Below are 6,280 nucleotides of genomic sequence, written 5' to 3' on the forward strand. Positions count from 1 at the left end.
ATATGTAATGACATCTGTCAAAAGGTCACTTGAAAGTCAGTATAGAGCTTACCTCGTATCTAAGCACAAGCGTTAACGGTTATGAACAATATATGTGTGATGTAGTAGTTAGAAGAGTGGAAATACAGTTCTTTATTAATATTTAAAATATGTTTCATTAGTGCCTATCAGATTATGGTCCTTCGATGGGCCGTTAGCGCTAATAACTGTAGCTACGAACAATGTGCGTGGACATGCGGTGCGTGATAGATCAGCGGCCGACTCCATATCGTCGGTATTGTGCAGTGCGCAAGTTTGCTGAACTGATGTGAGGTGCTCTGTGCTCAAGATTTTAATTGCAAGTTGCAAAATAGAGGACCTACAAAAACGCAGTGCGTGTGCGTAGTGACTTTTTGGTGTGGGAAGTTGTCACCAGCGTTTTTCCGGGGTGCGGTGCTCGCCGGGACGCAATACTAAATACCGAATATTTCGGTGTCTGTTCATTGAGCAGGGATTCTTTAAAAATAAAACGCAAGTTGCGCATGACCCGCGTGCAGTGCTCGTGTGGACTAATTCTTATGTCTCGAAGTTCGAACATTTTCAGAGTTCAGTGAACTATATTTTAATGCGTAACGCAAGTTGTGCTAGCAGTTAAATTACGTCTCCGTGTGCAGTGCAAACGGAGTGATATTGGCATTTCTTTCGAACTTTAATGGCCCCTATAGTGGTCTACATGTATTTAGTGTAACATACTATCAAATATTAAAGACAGTTCCGTTCTAACGGTCAGTGGCTGCAGTGTTAAAAAGTGTTAACCAGTATTACAATTAGCATAGTTGCTAGTTGAACGTTTGGAGGGTTGCATTTATTTAGCTATTTTCCCGTTGGGTACCCTTTCTAGAACATTTGACTTTTTTAGTTCGTTCATTTGGCATTAAAATTCGTTCATCTATTTCCGCTAGAAACCGGACCAATAGCTATCAACTTTGTATAACTTCATGATAACTTCACTCACATGCGTTTTGGTTATGCAAAGTTATAATCGGTAACTTCAATACGCACAAGTTAATTGCAAATGGAAAAAAGTTTGCTCGAGTGAGCATAGTTTGCAAAAACGAAACGTCGCCGGACTTCGGAGATCTACGCCAAGCTTCGTGTTGCAGCCGCGTGCGCCTATTGGCCTTGCGCAACGCCGTTCATCCCGTTCCGTTCCAATAGCAGCGTGGCAGGAATCCTTCGTTCACGCATTCACTCATATCGGACGCCGACGACGCCATTAATTTCGTTTCGACAAAGGAAATAATTCGTGTTATTTGTGCTTGGCTTATACTTTGTTTTCTAACTCTCCAATTTTTCTTTGTAAGAAAGTGCGGTTGCATAAACAATTGCAAAAATTAACCGCATGAACGCTAAGTTAGTGTTTACATTGTGTTTATAAGCATTGCAAATTGCATTTCATTTGCGGCACGGTGTGCAAGGCTTTAACAATTTGTACTTATACGTTTTGGTTGATACAGGTAACTATAAGGTATACTTAGTTATTGTCAATTTGTATTCGGTTCATTGTGGGAGGCTGGAATAAAATCTGTGAAATACCACTTGAAGCGGGTTGTAGGTGAAACCGTTTTAACATACGAAGAATTAAATTCGGTAATCGTACAAATTGAAGGCATTTGTAACTCAAGGCCCATGACTGCTTTGCCTACAACCGATGTTAATGAGACTCCATATCTTAGCCCTGCTCATTTTTTGACTGGTGCTCCTCTTACCACATATCCTGAAAAAGATTGTACTAAAGGGCCTGTTAGTCTTACTAAGTTTTGGGAACAATGTAACCGTATGGTTCAAAACTTTTGGAAGCAGTGGCATAAGCAGTACCTTGTTCAATTACAAAATAGGCCAAAATGGCGCAAAGATTGTAAAAATATAGAAGTAGGTACTTTAGTGATAGTTAAGGATGATAATGTAACGCCTTTGAGGTGGCCCATGGCTAGAGTAGTAGAGGTCTACCCCGGAGTTGATGGAAAAGTAAGGGCACTCTCCATAAGGACAATTAAAGGGTCTATCATAAGAACAAGCATATATAAAGTGTGTGTTCTACCAATAGATAGTTAAGTTGTATAACATAGTTAGTTTCTAAGATAGTTAACATATAGTTTATATAAACCTTTTTTGTGGTTGGGAATATGTACGAGACGGTACATGAAATATGTAATGACATCTGTCAAAAGGTCACTTGAAAGTCAGTATAGAGCTTACCTCGTATCTAAGCACAAGCGTTAACGGTTATGAACAATATATGTGTGATGTAGTAGTTAGAAGAGTGGAAATACAGTTTTTTATTAATATTTAAAATATGTTTCATTAGTGCCTAACATGGACATAATTCTCGTTTATTGCTACGGAAATAATTATTTGTAGTTTAATTACTGGTCCTGATGAAATAACTTTTTTAATTACGTTCGATGATTATTGTGAAGTAGCTCGTGCAAGGCTTCACAGTCAATTAATGTCTGTATATTTTATTTCGTTTAAAATTACACTTACGTCACATTTCTATAAAAAAATTCACAGATTTCGTGCCTCACACGACTATCGAGCACATTGGAAATGAATCTACGGAATTCGAAAAAATATTGTAGCTGAGCGACGAGAAAGTCTGGATAAGGAAAAAGTTACAAAATAAAACTACAACGTTGAATGATAATTATTTTATTCTTAGACTAACACAAGTATCCTGGACATAACGCATGTGAACAAACAAATTGCAAAATTTCCACACGCGTATCCAAGTTTGAATAATTGTCGCCGTGGCGCATAAGTATAGGTACATATTTCATTTTTCGATTAATAAGCAGGATATATTAATGTTCAAAGTACAAGAAAATTATTACACGGCAAATCCGTAGTCAACTCGAGAAGTGGTGATCGGCAGCGGCCCATTTGCTGCAAGATATGAAATTTTCTTGACAGCAGTTTGACGCGACGAGAGATGACCATAACAGCGTTTGTCTATGTTGCACCAAACCTGAGTTCCAATAGGGTCGTAACCAGGGTTCAGCATCAGCTATCTTGGGTAATGCTCTACCATGTGCTCATCATGACGAATCGGGTGTCCAAAACAGCGTGTGCCTATGGTGCACCAAACCTGAGTTCCGCTAGGTACAACCAGGGTTCAGCATCAGCTCTATCTTGGGTACTACTCTCCTAAGTGCTCATCAAGACGAGTCGGATGACCAAAACAGCGTGTGCCTATGTTGCAACAAACCTGAGTTCCTTTAGGTACAGCCAGGGTTCAGCATCAGCTCTATCTTGGGTACTACTCTCCTAAGTGCTCATCGAGACGAGTCTGATGACCAAAACAGCGTGTGTTTATGTTGTATTAAACCCGAGCTCCACTAGGTACTGCCAGGGTTCAGCATCAGCTATCTGCTAGCAGCCGCCAGCAACATGCTGAGGTGAGACCATTTCGTGGCACTTTTTCTTTTTTCTCCCTCTCCCTCTCCCTCTCCCTCTCCCTCTCCCTCTCCCTCTCCCTCTCCCTCTCCCTCTCCCTCTCCCTCTCCCTCTCCCTCTCCCTCTCCCTCTCCCTCTCCCTCTCCCTCTCCCTCTCCCTCTCCCTCTCCCTCTCCCTCTCCCTCTCCCTCTCCCTCTCCCTCTCCCTCTCCCTCTCCCTCTCCCTCTCCCTCTCCCTCTCCCTCTCCCTCTCCCTCTCCCTCTCCCTCTCCCTCTCCCTCTCCCTCTCCCTCTCCCTCTCCCTCTCCCTCTCCCTCTCCCTCTCCCTCTCCCTCTCCCTCTCCCTCTCCCTCTCCCTCTCCCTCTCCCTCTCCCTCTCCCTCTCCCTCTCCCTCTCCCTCTCCCTCTCCCTCTCCCTCTCCCTCTCCCTCTCCCTCTCCCTCTCCCTCTCCCTCTCCCTCTCCCTCTCCCTCTCCCTCTCCCTCTCCCTCTCCCTCTCCCTCTCCCTCTCCCTCTCCCTCTCCCTCTCCCTCTCCCTCTCCCTCTCCCTCTCCCTCTCCCTCTCCCTCTCCCTCTCCCTCTCCCTCTCCCTCTCCCTCTCCCTCTCCCTCTCCCTCTCCCTCTCCCTCTCCCTCTCCCTCTCCCTCTCCCTCTCCCTCTCCCTCTCCCTCTCCCTCTCCCTCTCCCTCTCCCTCTCCCTCTCCCTCTCCCTCTCCCTCTCCCTCTCCCTCTCCCTCTCCCTCTCCCTCTCCCTCTCCCTCTCCCTCTCCCTCTCCCTCTCCCTCTCCCTCTCCCTCTCCCTCTCCCTCTCCCTCTCCCTCTCCCTCTCCCTCTCCCTCTCCCTCTCCCTCTCCCTCTCCCTCTCCCTCTCCCTCTCCCTCTCCCTCTCCCTCTCCCTCTCCCTCTCCCTCTCCCTCTCCCTCTCCCTCTCCCTCTCCCTCTCCCTCTCCCTCTCCCTCTCCCTCTCCCTCTCCCTCTCCCTCTCCCTCTCCCTCTCCCTCTCCCTCTCCCTCTCCCTCTCCCTCTCCCTCTCCCTCTCCCTCTCCCTCTCCCTCTCCCTCTCCCTCTCCCTCTCCCTCTCCCTCTCCCTCTCCCTCTCCCTCTCCCTCTCCCTCTCCCTCTCCCTCTCCCTCTCCCTCTCCCTCTCCCTCTCCCTCTCCCTCTCCCTCTCCCTCTCCCTCTCCCTCTCCCTCTCCCTCTCCCTCTCCCTCTCCCTCTCCCTCTCCCTCTCCCTCTCCCTCTCCCTCTCCCTCTCCCTCTCCCTCTCCCTCTCCCTCTCCCTCTCCCTCTCCCTCTCCCTCTCCCTCTCCCTCTCCCTCTCCCTCTCCCTCTCCCTCTCCCTCTCCCTCTCCCTCTCCCTCTCCCTCTCCCTCTCCCTCTCCCTCTCCCTCTCCCTCTCCCTCTCCCTCTCCCTCTCCCTCTCCCTCTCCCTCTCCCTCTCCCTCTCCCTCTCCCTCTCCCTCTCCCTCTCCCTCTCCCTCTCCCTCTCCCTCTCCCTCTCCCTCTCCCTCTCCCCTCTCCCTCTCCCTCTCCCTCTCCCTCTCCCTCTCCCTCTCCCTCTCCCTCTCCCTCTCCCTCTCCCTCTCCCTCTCCCTCTCCCTCTCCCTCTCCCTCTCCCTCTCCCTCTCCCTCTCCCTCTCCCTCCACCACCACAAGAATGCATAGATTGTCGAACAGTGCGTTATCTACGCCCGTCTCAAACAGGATAGATAGAGTTAGACCAAGAAAAATCTGCAGCGATTTTAAAAGCCCACGCAGTGCAAGTGTTATTCTGCCGTCATAATCCCGATAATTCACAACAAACACCGATAACGAACTCTGCGAAACGTTAAAGTTATAGTTAATAATGTTATGCATATTTCAATTATGCGGAGTCATTATTATGCGCAATAAGTGTTATGCGTTTTTATTATTATGCCTGTTCAATGTTATGAACAATTATTTTATGCCAAATCTATTATGCGAATTCATATTATGACAATTAATGTTAGGCGTATTAAGGGGCACCCACCAAACATAGGTTCGTGCTTCGTACCTCTTACACACATAAACAGTACATACTCGTACATACATAAACAGTTGAGTTTGTGTGTTGTAGAATCCTGTATTGAGGACATTACCTACTTGAGTTTTCAAACACACTTTTAAGGATGAATAAAACGGTCCGGGACGTGGCTTCTGACACTTCTTTCTCTATGACAGGCGATTGGTGATCACGTGATGCTTTCATAGAAAACTAAAGTGTCAGGCTCCCCGGCCCGGGCCCGGACCGTTGTAGCGTGAGTCATCCTTTATGCAGGGGAATAGGGGAGCAGCTAACTGTTAATTAAAACATAATATTATTATTTATTTTAACGTAAACTCTGGTAAGTACCTCTACCTACTTATAGCCCAATACTGCAAATTTAAAAATTTAAAATTTACAATCATTATCGTCAAGCTCAGTACAATTAAATTATTGGTATACCTACTAGTAATATTTAATGGGTATCATACTTCGGTACATTATTGTTGTTTATAGATCATACTATCATTGTTTCTCAAATATTTACGCATATTTTCTATAAGCACGTAAATTTTGACTATGATTGTGTGACGCGGACTCGAAAACAAAACATAACTCTCCTATGAGAGTCAAGTAAAAATATAAGTAGAGAAGATCCGTCATTAGAATTGTTCATTTATGTAATCTTATTAATATACTTAATCAACAACTAAAACAAATGAAATATTCTTATCTACCTAAAAAATAATTTCACATCGGCCTATTAAAATATTTTTATTGTGCTTACCTTTTATTATGAATTATTTGAATGTATTTCTTAGCTGAAGTGGCAGTGGGCTG

Source organism: Cydia splendana, chromosome 6, assembly GCF_910591565.1.
Source record: "Cydia splendana chromosome 6, ilCydSple1.2, whole genome shotgun sequence".
Taxonomy (NCBI): Eukaryota; Metazoa; Arthropoda; class Insecta; order Lepidoptera; family Tortricidae; genus Cydia; species Cydia splendana.